The sequence below is a fragment of the Atheta coriaria genome, unplaced genomic scaffold (assembly GCF_025399875.1).
Source record: "Atheta coriaria isolate IRGN ID8LTWV9N9 unplaced genomic scaffold, Caltech_Dcor_3.1 hic_scaffold_10_pilon, whole genome shotgun sequence".
In the NCBI taxonomy this organism is placed as follows: domain Eukaryota; kingdom Metazoa; phylum Arthropoda; class Insecta; order Coleoptera; family Staphylinidae; genus Dalotia; species Dalotia coriaria.
In genome coordinates, this window is record NW_027045452.1 from 1,249,915 (window position 1) to 1,264,630 (window position 14,716).

At 37.4% G+C, this 14,716-nt stretch overlaps 2 long non-coding RNA genes across 2 annotated transcripts in view; one reads left to right on the forward strand and one right to left on the reverse strand.

Moving 5' to 3' along the window:
• LOC135801351 (uncharacterized) overlaps positions 1 to 13,036 on the forward strand; it is a 36,105-nt gene extending 23,069 nt beyond the window's left edge. Inside the window, exons 3-4 of the long non-coding RNA XR_010550356.1 lie at positions 9,353 to 9,393; positions 11,022 to 13,036. This is a non-coding gene — a long non-coding RNA (uncharacterized lncRNA). The remainder of the gene's footprint in view (positions 1 to 9,352; positions 9,394 to 11,021) is intronic.
• LOC135801352 (uncharacterized) lies at positions 5,175 to 6,150 on the reverse strand. The gene is made up of 5 exons (XR_010550357.1): positions 5,912 to 6,150; positions 5,755 to 5,854; positions 5,608 to 5,697; positions 5,395 to 5,550; positions 5,175 to 5,337 (listed from the first exon to the last, which is right to left on the reverse strand). It is a non-coding gene; the product is annotated as an uncharacterized lncRNA (long non-coding RNA).
• Positions 13,037 to 14,716: the final 1,680 nt, after the last annotated feature.

Sequence of the window (14,716 nt, forward strand, 5' to 3'; positions counted from 1 at the left end):
TTGATTAAAACAGATAATTTACAGGTGGGCAAAACAAGCAAAAAAATTAATTTTAAACATCAAAAACTTTTCAAAACAGAATTTAACACAAAAATAATTTTTCTTTGATAAAATTTTAACAGTTTATCTTGGGTAATCCAGAAAATCAAATGTCATATGCTGAAATCTTTAAAATATTCATTGTTTCCCGAAGAAGTTCTTCAAATATCTAATGTACTCGTATATACAGGTTGATAAAAAACATTGCTGCTACTTACATTTTCATAAGTTATCTTGTCGCTTTATCTAATACCGATGGCGTCGAACACGCTGCGAAACACACGGGACGCCTTTGCGCTGAACAATCGTGGGGTGCGATTGCCGAAAGGAGCGGCGCGAGCCATCGTCCACCGCGCATCCGGACGCGAAATCACTTCCAGTCCGTCCGAAGCGTGTGCATCTTATCACTTCGCGCCGCGTGTTTCTGAAACATCGAGCAAACATTTTATCTTCTTATGACCACAATGCACATAATCGCAAAAAGCACAGAAGTAACAAAAAATCACAATTAAAACATTCACACATTGCACACTATCCACATACAGTAGGTACAAACGTACAGGAATCAAGGTTGATATTAACATAAATGTTAGTTCTTAAAATTCTGAAATTATCATTCTGCTTGATATAATCGTTTGTTTTGCGACATAACATTATTTATTGATGATTAATCCAAGGTAAAAGTTGCAAGAGCAATGTCTTGTCTTGTGTCTGCGCATTATACATGAGATAAATTTATGATTGTGTGCGTTACGTGCGTTTACATTCACGAATCCGTTTTGGAATACGCTTATACGCGATGTGTCGGCGTGCCGATGCCGGTTGTGCAATTTTACCTTGATCCACATTACGCCGAGCACACGTTAGCAACCAATCTCAACCGGCCAAGCCATAGCATATTACATACATCCAGATGACAACATTTTCCATTTGAAATAAACGAAATTTTCCTTTTATTTTCGTCTTGGGCAAAATATCAGTGTGTCTGATATTTATAGTTTGAGTAGGTTTGTTTTGTCTCTGTGATTTAATTAGTCAGACATCGGGCGACAGCTATCACGTTACGGTACACAACTGTTATGCAGCGAAAGTGTTCGTATCGCATCGCGAAGCAAACGTGTTCGCCATATCGATGAACACTTTTGATCGCATTCAATGGCGCGCGATTATTAAGCGCCGTGTCGATGTCGCTCCAAACGTTTGTGAACTTGTACTTGAGCTTTTCATTTCAAGGTTTTCGCAGAATTCTATTTATATCGATAAATATAATGATATCAAACGTGACACACCAAAAATATTTCCGGTTATATTAATGAATTTAAGATATTGTTTGGCTCCAATTTGATATTCTGCATCGACCTGTAGAAAATACGGACGTAAAAAAATGTCGTGTTCGCTGTAATGTTGCACCGTTGCATCTGCAGCGCTGCAGTGAAAGTTGCATTGCGGAAAGCTTTCTCTTCGCCGGAACCGACAACAAACGCTTGTAATAGTCGCACTAATGCAGCGATAATACGAAATGCAAACTCACGCGCGCCGTGATTGTGATTGCAACAACATTCGCCGCAGCAAATGAAACGGTTTTTTACACATCTGAATAACACACGAAGAAAGTTCGTTTTCTTTTCAAGCAATGGAAAAAATTGCTTGCTTCTTTAAGTTGGATGTATTGTATGTTCTAAATATTGAGTTTAATCCTGATCATGTTATTTGTTCATGAAATAAAATAGCTCCTGATAAAAATCATTGTGCTCCAGCGATAAAGTTCGCGACGATGGCTGATATAATCCAAACATTGGTCGTTTCGCGCGCGCTCGGCAGCTTCGGTGTGCGTTGTGGTAAAATACGATTTTAAGCCGTTTGACCTAAATTTTTGTCGCCGCTGTTACATTTCGAACGGTTCGAACGCGATATTCAACAACGGGCGTAATTATGAAATGCGTTTAGATGCTGTATCGTTATTTGCGACCGCGGCCGCGCGCTTCGGCAATAAACAATAGCAGTGTGCGTTTGTTTAGCGCAGTGGAGGATGACGACGACGAAGTGGTTGTGGTGCGTCGCGGCGTACGTTTGTGCGAGTGGCAAAAATAGGTCAAAGCAAATTGGTATCGTTAAACTGCATCACACGAACGCAATGTTTGACCTAAAGTGCAGTTTCGACGGCTGCGGAATTCATTTCTTGTTTGGGTTATTTTAGTATTACATATTATGGTGTTGCGTACCTTTTGAGATTGTTTGTATCCTGGCCTCAGCGTTGTGGGAAATATGTAATCCTCGGGATGACAGTTTGCCCATTAAAAGTTTAAAAGTTAGCCAGAGAAAACCAAAAAAAACTTAACAAACACTTTCAAGCACTTCGGATTATCACGAAACACTCCAGTCGCCGGCGTCGTGCGTTTGGTGTTAATAGCGCAAAGAAAGCTTGTGTGAGTGTGGAGTTGTGAGCACTTTTATTTTCAACAACAAATGCACTGGCTTGTTATGTACCGCGCACACACATAAGTTACGTACGCTTCGCGACCGGGCGAAGAGTAGAGTCGTGTTCGCGGGGACGGCGTGAGTCGCGCTTACGCAACGCAGTGCAATGTGCCGGCACCTAGAAAAATTCGCGCGCGCCCGGCGCTTCCTCCCGATCACCTCTTCAGCGGGCGGCGCGTCCGCGTCGCGAAGGGCTCCCAGTACGGAATAGCGGCGTGCGGCGGCGGCGATACGCGCGGCCCATGTGGCGGCCCAGTGTGAGTGCGCGCACGGCGTGTGTAACTGTGAATTAAGGACGAGAGCGGCAGCGCGCGCCGTGCGCCTGCCTGCCCCTCAGCGCCCCGCCGCCCGCCCTGCTCGCGGGGTGAACGACCTGGAGTAGCGCAAGCCGCGCGCGCGGGGCCCCCGCGAGTGGAGGGGGCGCCCCGGCGCTCCGCGCACCGCCCGCCTGCCGGCCGAGAGAATCTCACGCGGCCGCGCACCCGTTGCATCTTGCTTCCGCTATGCCGGCCGGCATCGATTCATTGATACTCGCTGCCACTGTGATCCGCCCACGAGTAGCTCTTACTTTACGCGATGTTATGCAACCCAAATTGCGATCACTACACCCACATCGCCCAGCACAGGTTCGCACGACAAAAATCCTGCAAATTCACGTATGTTGGTATAAAGTTTATTATTTACGATTTGAAGAGGTTCATTAAACCTGTCCTAATTCTTCTGCTGGTGACATTTTACCATTTTTTCAATGGCGGCCAATTTGCGCGCTCGTATATTTAAATCACTTTGATCACCACCGCTGAAAAATGAATTCCGGCGTTTGCATGCCAATAATTCGGGCGTTCGTCCGTTAAATCCTCCCATTCTACTTCGCAGCGTACGATTGTGTTATTTTTGTGAAAGAAGTCAATAAACCTCGGGGCGTCGTTATTACCACACGCCACAACATACATTCGCCGGCAATAAATATTTTTGTGATAAGCGCGAGCATTTGACGATGTCTCATTCTCGTTGGCATGCGTGTTGGTGTGTGAATGTATGTATATGGAAACAACTTGTTGGCCGTAAAAAGTCAAGTTTATTATCACTGGGTAATAATAACCCGACCGAAATACAGAGGAAAAAAATTACGTACGTGCTTCACACATTCGGCGTGTTATCTTATCATCATTTTGGCGTTTGGCGTTTGGAAGCGGTAAAGCGCGACGCATTAAGACCGGCCCCGATTTGTCTCTCATGTCTTGCATTTTCACGCTTCGTTTATTTTCCGAATTCGTAATTGAGCGTTGACGCGTGTTGCGCTTGGATTTTGGTGATTTTTGTGCAGGCGCGTCGAGTTAATTTGGGTATAATGATGCATATGTTGACGTGATTTCTTTCATCCGATAATTCAAACTTTCGTAAAATATTTGTTTCGATTTAAAAGTGCGTGTATCCCCTTAACAGCACCGAAAATAACAGGCGGTTGGGTATTTTTAAAAATCCTCAACTTGACTCTTCTTTTTTTGTTTCACTGCCAAGCGGGCTAGTACGCGAGCATTGCACACGTGACACGTGTGTGTTCTTAATTCTTGACATAACTCAATTAAACTGGTGAATTCATCAAATTAGCTTAAGCGTAATAGGCTTTGTTTTCTTCTCTTTGGCATAGTTAAGCAATTGTTATGTAATTAAAAGAAACACGAGTGCATTGCGTTTTTGCACTTTTTCACACGAAAAATGGGCAGCGCGCAATGGCGTTTTGAAAACAGGAGCCGATAACCGCTGATATCAGCACGAACGGAGTTAATATAGATTTTTTGTTTGGCGGGTTCACAGACCTGCGTGTGCACTGAGTGACGTCACGGGCAACGTCGGTCTGCCTGCCAACGCGCATGCAAGGAAGTCGACGTACTCTATGACTGGGATGCCACAGATATCGGCAGCCCTAATTTCTTACATTGTCGTGAATCACATTGACACCAGCACTTTTCTATTAATATTTACAGTGGAAGCTTTTTATTCGAACCCTAAATTATAGGTACATAATTGAGGTTATCAAGATGATGGCGAAAAGTTGATTGAATTGTTTGAGAAATTTACTTTTTATATCTTTCAAGAATTATATTTTAATAATGCATAACGGAGGAAAAATAATGAAATTATACTGGAGTTTATTTATGTTTCATAAAGTTGCTTCTGAATATTTCAGAGTGCAAACTGAAATCATTGATTTTAAAGGATATAACAATGGATTTTATGATTATAATCTAAACACCTCTTTAATTGAATAATAAAAGCTAGGTCCATTAATAACCATTTATATTAAACACTTTTAACTAGCACAGTGATATTTTGTCAATATGTATTAGTAATTTTTGTTTTTAAAATTATAACGTGGTATTTAAAGAAAAGGTCCTTTGTGATTAGGTGGAATGGATTTGAAAATTTTTATTCAGTTAGTATTTTATTTCTACTTAGAATCAGGTTCTTACTATAGGCCACCCAATCTACAGAAAAATTTCAACAATGTAGGAAATGCGTTTACTATCGATTTGAGGCAAGTGATAATTCAAATACAATATATTACATCAATATATTTTTAGCATTTAAATAACAAGGATAAAGCATGTTGCAAATACTGCTTGATTTAAAAAAAAATTAAATATTCTTCTTCATTGCAGAAGCCGGTAACTCTCTTCGTGTAAGCTTAGGAAATTCATCACTAGATTGCGCTGGTGCAGCTTTGACTGCAAAATAATACCAATATACCAAATATTACTCAATCTGCTAAGCCTTGTTAATATACAACATTACGATAGAATAAGCAAATTTGAAAACCTGCAAATAATGGAATTTTATAATTCTCTTTCGGCTAAGAAAACTTGTCCATCATACAGATAGTACAATCGTGCATGAAAACGATGTATAATTCCCAAGTGGCACTGACAAGTTGTGGTTGAAATTCATATTCATTAACATTAAAATCCGTACACTTTTCACGTCACCATCCCATGGACATGCATAAAAGGTGTCTCGCCGTATTTTTTCACCCTAGAACGGATGAATCAATCAGATTACGTACGTATAGTCACAAGTAATTGGACTAACAAGAGCTATTATTCTTTCACCCATCCATCCCAAGCTATATACAATAATAGTGTACATCATAACATGACACAGGCTGAGCACATCGAAACGCTAAAAATACATTATTTAGACATTTTCAGCAAAATATTGTATAAGTTATTTATAGACTATGAACTCTGTTATAATAATTAGTGCAATTGTTAATCCGCTGAACACAATCAGTACAAATCCAGGCCATTTAACGAAATGCGTCAGAAGCATCCATATCCTAGAAATAAACGTCATTATTACCAAGAATAACGGCAATTACAGTGTAGCGCCCTGCCTCGTCATATACAAATGCTGATGATGTGCCATAATTAATTTGCGATATCGTATAGTTTTAATATTGATACATTTAGCTTCCCTTAGAGTGTTTTTGAATACGATGCAAGATGACTCCAAGTATGATATCATGCAGTACATTAAAAACACTGCATTCATCACTCCAAATCCCGAATAAATAAGAAAACATAGAGTTGCCAAGTTGTAGAGTGTACGGTACGGACGTTCAATGTTATCAATAAAAAATACTGAAACATGAATAATGAATTATTAAATAATTAAAATTATTATTAAATTAAAAAAATACACTTGGTAAAACGTATCCACATGAATAAGGCTGCGGATGATTGTCGCAATTTTGCAATTCAACCGCCAACGTGACGGAAACGGCAAACATTACACAGTAGACATAAATAAGGACCAGAATCTTATTGTTCCACTGAAAATTGCGTAGCAATTTCGGATCGCGCAGACACAGATGCGGATTTTTATTGACCATTCGGTAGATTAAGTCAGATCTTTTAAAATTCCATTTGACATGATAGATAAAAAAGAAACAGTTAATCGAAGATAAAAGGGTGGATAGATTGAAGGACATGTCGGCAAAAGTTGTTCCATCTTTGTTATTGTACTCGTTAATGAGATAGCCAATATTTCCATAATAAAATGTTAATGCACCAAACAAATACAACGCTTCGCCCAATACATTTCTGATGGCACTCTTACCATATCCATAGAATTTTGGAAACGTGTCTGCGCTTTTTAATAAAGTGTTTATTGTTGTAGTTTGTTGCATTCTTTTAAGTAGAACATACTAAATTTACAATTCAACACTTTATGAGCTCTTTCAATATGATTAGCAGATCAACAGATGCGAACATAACATCTATAAAAAAATGATAAATAAATCATGATATATGCCTTTATTAGTATTGTAATCCTTATATAATTATAAATGCAAAGCCAGTTTATTTATTTGTTTATTTGTTATGCTTTCTACGCATAAGTTACTTTTATTAAAAAATTTCAATACTTATTCCGATTGATAAAAGAATTTATATTGATAAGGAAAGATCGCGGACCAAAAAGTTTCTACACTTATATAATTCACTTTGTGAATTATATTATAGCACTATTATCACTTACATCTTATCTTTTTCTCTTATTTTTTGAGTCACGACAAATCAGCTTTTGTTAAGGAGCTTTTATTAAGATCTGCGCGGGCGAGGTCGCGGGCAACAGTCAGTCAATTTCTAATTCCTTATCTTTATATGAATTTGGTTCTGGTATGTTAATGATACTAATAATTGAAGTTTTAATATTTTATGCGTTGGTATAAGCGCTTCGCTAATGTTGTCAATAATGATATATCAATTTGGTAAAATTGTTTATCAATTAATACATACAGGGTAATAAATTCAGTTATAGTCATATCCTACATAATAGGCAATAAAAGTAATAGGCAAAATAAACGCTATACCCTCATATGTTATCATTGTTAAACAATACTCTTTTAAAACCAAATCGCAAATCAAGTGTTTGTCAAATCAATGGTAATCGGTGGAAATCGGGTTTTATAGTGTACCTACGTATAATTATAAAGTGAATAATATAAGTACACTTTAGGTTCACGAAACGTACATGTATGTTCAATTTTCCAAGCGTGAATGGGCTATGTAGTATAATATTCTACATTATTCTAATGCTGTTTTTTGTTTCCATGTCAGATAACTCTAGGTGAGATACCACCTACATTCAAACCACCTCATGCGGAGGATTTGATCGAAAATTGCAACTTTCGTTGTTAATTTTCCTATACAAAGTATTTGCTTTTTAGGTTTTACTTTTAATCAAGAATCTTGCACCATCATTAAAATCCATTGATTGTACCAAATAGGCTAGATTTTCAAGATTTTTTTGTATAATTATGAGACAATTTAGTAGAAAAAAAGTGTGTGGGTGCGTGTGTCAGCTACGACACATGAATGGCGTGTACTCCTTTCGAATGATTGTATCATACTCATATTCGTAGATTAGTAATGTATGGTTAATGATAGCACCTATTATCTATATTGCTCAATGCATACATGATACATTTTTTTTATATTAATTAATTCATCAAAATACATTACATGGCCATGGAAACATAAATAATAAATAATGTACGAGTATATACCAATATACACATATGGACTATAATATATAGATTTTTTTTACCACGGGTTTACATATGAAAATCGATTCTATAGGAGTAAACTCCAAAATGTTGAAATTCAATTAAGTAATTAGTTTTTTTGTTGATTATTGCTTCTCTGTGTAGGCTTGGAAAACGTATTTCCAGCACACATTTTGCGATTAATACAAATTCCACAACACCAATTTAATAGTTGATGTAAAATCGCGCAATCTTACATTAATTTTAATACTATAAATTCCGGGACTTCCATCTGCATCATTCAGAGATGGCACTAGCATGAACTGAAAATCGTAAAATAGCGTTGTATTGTTTATGTCTATATTTATCGTGGAATGCAACGCGTGAGATTCCCGAGTGTTGTCGTTGAGACACGTGGGGGCGGTTAATGCAAACGTCGTACTAACCTGAGCGCAGGGCCTAAAGATGCAAAATTTAATTCTCTATCAGGATGTATTTAATTGTTATAAGAGAAACGCTTATACAATACGATTTATGATTTATTATTGGAATCATACTTGTAAAACATAGATTTACTTATTGCATTTCTGTATAAAACCGCTACTCATTTAGACAGGGTAGTGCACGCACACTTTCCCGTGCGTGTCACACGGACGCTACCATCTAAATGCGTGACACCGCACTGACATAGACAATTCAACACTGCTACACATGCGCGCGACACTGTTTGAAACACTTTGTACTTTTAGGAGGTACTAGAAAATGCCCTCAGATGGCGTGACAATGCAGGTTTAACTAGAAATATTTCAGCGAGTGAATTTTGTTTTGTTGCATCGGTGCGATAACGACGAGCACACATTCCATACTTTCGGCTTGTGTTACTCTTTGATATTAGTTCGGTAAATCGCGTTGTATTTCCTGATCGCCGGTGATAGTTAGTGTTAATAAACGTGTTTCATCTATTATCAGCTATTTCTCGCGTGTGTAATCTTCGTAATTCTAAATTTAACGTGTTTAGTTTATTCACGTGTTTGTGAGTCCGTTGCCGTCGGGCGACGACCGGCCATGTTTTGTGATAGCCAATAATTAATTGACTTGTGAAAAACAATTTTATCATCAACAGCTGATTTTTGGACTAATGTGCTTCCTGGTAAATATTGTGATCTCTATCATTATTATGCGAATAAACGGAATTTTAATTTAAAAACTGGATTCCGACGGAACTCAGATTCATTTCAATATGGCACGAAATGCTGTTACTAATGTTTTCTTTCTCATTTATTTCAGTTTATACCAACAGCTCTTCGATTTGCCGTCTTACATAACTGGTAAGTCAAATAATTTTATTATTTATAGAAAGAGTTTTCCGTGTATATAGATTTTAGTTTAGTTCTACGTTTCAATGTTTTTCTGCAATGTTATCAAATGACAAAGATATTTCTGCAGGGAAAGTAAGAATGGAAATTTGCAGTTTTCGTTCTTCTTATCTTTGTAAAATTATTACATCACTTATATACTTGATGTAAAATCGGGCTAACCTTCAGCATCATAATTTTGAATTACATAAATCGAATTTTAATTTATCATTAATTTCAATACTTAATGTTAATTATGGGACTGCTACTTGTATCATTCATAATGGCACTAGCATGAAATAAAAATCGTAAAGTAGACTTGTATTGTTTACTTCTACATTTATCAGCAAACGTGGGCATTAGAATTGTGTTTGTTTTGAACACAATTTACGCTTTTTTTATTGCTTTGCGAATACTTCTCACGTCTCGCTATGCTTGTGTTCTAGTTTAGTTTAAATCGCCGGTTTCGTGCCTATTGCAATTTGTGCGCAAGGCGGCTTTAGGCGCATTTAGGCAGCAGTTATTCTTTTACGAGATATTCGCGAACGAAAAACCTCATAAAAAAAGCGTTCTTTTTAGTACTTTTAAATAGGTTTTCAGAATCTTTACACCCCGAATTTTAATTTTTTGATCTTATCGTATAGAAAATTTTCCAAACTTTCATAATGTTCAATCTGCCGGTTGCTACCGCTTTTAGTTTAAAAGATACGCACTACGGAAAATCTTCAAAATAAGATGATGCAACACCACCTTTGCCTATTTTTCTTATGAATTATTTTTTAATTTTATATTTTCAATTTAACTACTCTCCAACTAACTAGTCCAAAACACCGCTTTAATAGTTAAAGTAAAATCTTTCATTAATTTAAATAATTTAAATTCCGCGTGCAGAAATGGCACCAGTATGAACTAAAATTCATAAAATTGAATTGTATTGTTTATGTCTATATTTATCAACAAACGTGGGCATTCGACACGTGAATTGTGTTTGTTTTGAACACAACTTACACTTTCTTATCGCATTCTCGTGTGTCGTTGCTATCTTCTCACGCCGCATGTTGCCGCATCATAGTTTAGTTTTGATCGCAGGTACTCGTACCGTGCCAAACACAATTCGCGCACAAGGTTGCAGGCCGTCGACGCACCGGCTTTGCGCACCTCTTGCTTTCTTATCATAAACTGTAGCGTCGTTACTTGTTCGGCTACGGCATGCAGTATCCGCAGACAGTTTCGTGCCGGTCTCTGGTTGATCCACACGTATTTCTCGCGACTCGTGTCATTTGTTCGGACTTCTGCTTTCTAAATTTGCATTATATTTGATCATCAATCGACTATGTATTTAATTTTGCGACTATAGTAATGTTATTTGTTATTTACGCGTTTATTATCCGGCCAGTTTTTAATCGCGCTTAAAGTGTGAATCGGATACATATCGCCACCATGTTAATTTATTTCTCATTAGGATGACCCATCGTTCTGCTGTAAGTAACTTTTAACTGAGCACCTTAGATTGTTTGTTTTTCTCCGCTGTGTGAATATAATATTACAAAATCATATGAAATATTTTTGGTTTAACTTATGTTTTCATTTTTTACTTACAGTATTTGCCGTGACTTGGAGTCCGGGGAGTTCTGCATTGGTAAGTTGGTAAGTTTGTGATTCAATTATAGTTTTTGTTTTAATTGTTGCGTCGAACATTAGTTGGTATTTATGTAGTTTAAGTGGCGTCCAAAGATGCGGAATTAAATTCTCTGTCGGGTTGTATTTGTTTGTTGCAGGAATTCGCCCTGCAATCCGGGAAAATTTGCATAAAAGGGTGATATTTTTACCTTTTTTTGTGAAATATTGGTGTTCTTTTGGTTTTGCTCGCGATCTAGGCTGCTCAATAATTTTAGTGCGACGTCAAAAGATGCGGAATTAAATTCTCTATTGGGGTGTATTTGTTTGTTGCAGGAATTCGACTTGTAACACACGACAATTTCCATAAAAGGGTGATTTTTCACTCTTTGTCGTGAAATGTTTGTGTTTTTCGACTTTGCTAGCGATCTAGGCGGCTCAATAACTTCTACGCGGCGTCAAAAGATGCGGAATTAAATTCTCTGTCGGGCTGTATTTGTATGCTGCAGAATTCCATTTGCAACCCACGACAATTTTCATAAAAGGGTGATTTTTCATTCTTTGTCGTGAAATGTTTGTGTTTTTCGACTTTGCTAGCGATCTAGGCTGCTCCATAACTTCAGCGTGGCGTCAATAGATGCGGAATTAAATTCTTTAACGGGTTGTATTTGTTTGTTGCAGGAATTTGACTTGCAATCCGCAAAAATTTCGTAAAAGGGTGATATTTTCACCCTTTTCGTGAAATTTTGTGTTTTTTTCGGCTTTGCTCGCGATCTAGGCGGCTCAATAACTTCAGTGCGACGTCAAAAGATGCGGAATTAAATTCTCTATCAGGGTGTATTTGTTTTTTGCAAGAATTTGATCTGCAACCCGCCAAAATTTGCATAAAAGGTGATATTTTCACCGTTTTTCGTGAAATATTTGTGTTTTTTTGGCTTTGCTCCCAATCTAGGTGGCTCGATAATTTCAGCGTGGCGTCAAAAGATGCGGCGGAATTAAATTCTATGTCGGGTTGTATTTGTATTTTGCAGGAATTCGATCTGCAACCCGCAAACATTTGTATAAAAGGGTGCTATTTTCACACTTTTCGTGAAATATTTGTATTTTTCGGCTCTGCTCACGATCTAGGCGGCTCCATAATTTCAGCGTGGCGTCAAAAGATGCGGAATTAAATTCTCTGTCGGGTTGTATTTGTTTGTTGCAGGAATTCGACCTGCAATCCGCGAAAATTTGCATAAAAATGTGATATTTTTACCCTTTTTCGTGAAATATTTGTATTTTTTCAAGTTTGCACGCGATTTTGGAGGCTCTGAAAATTTAGCGCGACGCCTAGAGATGCGAAATTAAATTCTCCGTCGGGTGGTATATGTTTGTTGCAGGAATTCGATTTGCAACCTGCGAAAATTTGCATAAGAAGGTAATTTCTTCACCCGTTATCGTGAAATATTTGTCTTTTTTCGGGTTTGCACGCGATCTTGGCGTTTTTTTGGTTTTCTTTTGTTAGTTTTCCTAACACTACGTAGATAATCGCCGGTATTCGAGTGTTTTGAGTGTTCTTTGTTTCAACTACAGATTTTCTTTCTGAAACACCCTGTATATTCATTTTTCTTTGTATCCGTGAAAATTTTGCTTTAACTGTTGTTTTTAAAGTTATTATCATTGCCCTTTGAATTTTCTTTTTGTGACACCCTGTATATTAGTTTCCCGGAGCCTCTGGTGAAAAACGAATGATATTTGTAGTGTTAAAATGTTTTTCTGTTTTCACATTAAATTTTTGATTTGTAACACTTTGTATATTTGTTTCCATTTTTAATCACATGGAAAATGAGCTATTTGCTAATTTCTGTATCCCGGTAGAACATTATTACGTGGTACTTGCTTATATGTGCGTGGCGATGCAGCTCGTAAGTCCTGTTTCAATATGGCGACATGTATTCTGTTGACTTGTAAAGTCTAAACTTGTATTCTATTATTAATAAAGAAATAGTAAGATATATTGACTTCTTTGACTTGTGTACCCCTTCTATCATTTTAGGAAGAGTTCCCTCTCTCAGGGGATGATCCCCTCTATAGAAATTGTTAAAGTAACCGGTATGATTTGTGTACTCCATCTTTCATTTCAGCTACAGGTCAGAATTGTAAGAATATTTTTAAGTGTCGGCTCTCTTGAGACGACTTAGAACTTAGAAATATTTGATGAAGACCTTATAAGGATTGTCCTTATCAGGAGTTCCCTCTCTCCGGGGGTGATCCCCCACCATAAAAATTGTTGATATGCCTGATAATTCCGGGGATGAAGCGCAGAGACATCGTAGCTGTAGGATGGGCCGGGAGCAATGGACGCATCGAAGCAGTGGACGACTGTCTTATAACGACACGTGGCTAAAAAATTTAAAAATCTGATCAACTACTCCTCTGTTCTCTTCCTTCTATTCTCTCCTCTCCTCTTTTCTCTTCCTTCTGTCTTCTACTCTGTTCTGTCTTCTCTCTGTTCTCTTCCTTCTACTTCTCCTATTTCTCTGTTCTCCGTTTCTCCACTTACTTTCTTATTGCCTTCACTTGTATTGCAACTTCTCTTATATTTCGTTGCAATTCATATAAGCAACCCAAATAACACCTGTTATTTTTATATTTGAGAAAAATGCCTTCCATACCTGAGATTCGATCCGTGTCTACCAGCATGCGAGCAGATGCACGTATCCACTCGACCACCGAGTGATTTTATCATTGTTATTTGATTCTTCTATTTATGATTCTACTTTATTCAACTTTTTAAAAACAAATAATAACACAAACAACAGCTATATATTGTACACGATCGACGCACTTAAGATTTATATGGAATAATAATGATTTAAGTCATCAATCCTGCAAACGGCAAAGGGGAAACCAGAAAGAAATATGAAGAAGTATATAATTTTACATTATGTTTTATTAGCAACATTAAAAACTACATACATTTATTTAAAATCGAAAGTCATAGACAGCTCTTAAATCTCCTGAAAGTAAAACTTGCCTTGTAATACGCGCATCTCAAACATTTCTGCGACGGAAGCGGTAGACTCCTTGGCACAAGTGCTCCTAAACTTCTTCAACAGGCAGGCAACGTTGTTTATTTATATTAATTAAAACACACAACACAAGGTGCAAGCAAACATTAAAACACAAACAACTACAATTCAATACAAAACATTTACATATAAAAACGAATTCTACGTGGACAGTACAACAAACATGTATGCACACATTAATACATATGACAATACAGCAAACTCATATACACAATAAAAGGAGTTCACACAAATCTAGGATTACGCGCACTGTTGTTGAAACTTCTCTAACAGACAAGACGTTGAAAATTCTAGGCCGGTTTCTTTGTAAGCTATACCCCAAAACACAAACAATTTCCCCCCACCTGTGAAAATCCCACTTAACCACCCAATTTTCGACTTTAGAGATGTTGCATGCGGAAATTTCTAAGTCGCCTTCCTCGCAAGCTATACCGAAATAAACTCAAACAATTTCACCCTTCATGAAAAATCCCACTGTACCACCCAATTTTCGAATTTACACATGTTGCCGACGCAACACCTGCAATGAACTAATACCACCCCACGGAGAATTTAATTTGACAACTCTAGAGACGACCCCTTCGCGAGTTAAAGATAGACAACAACAG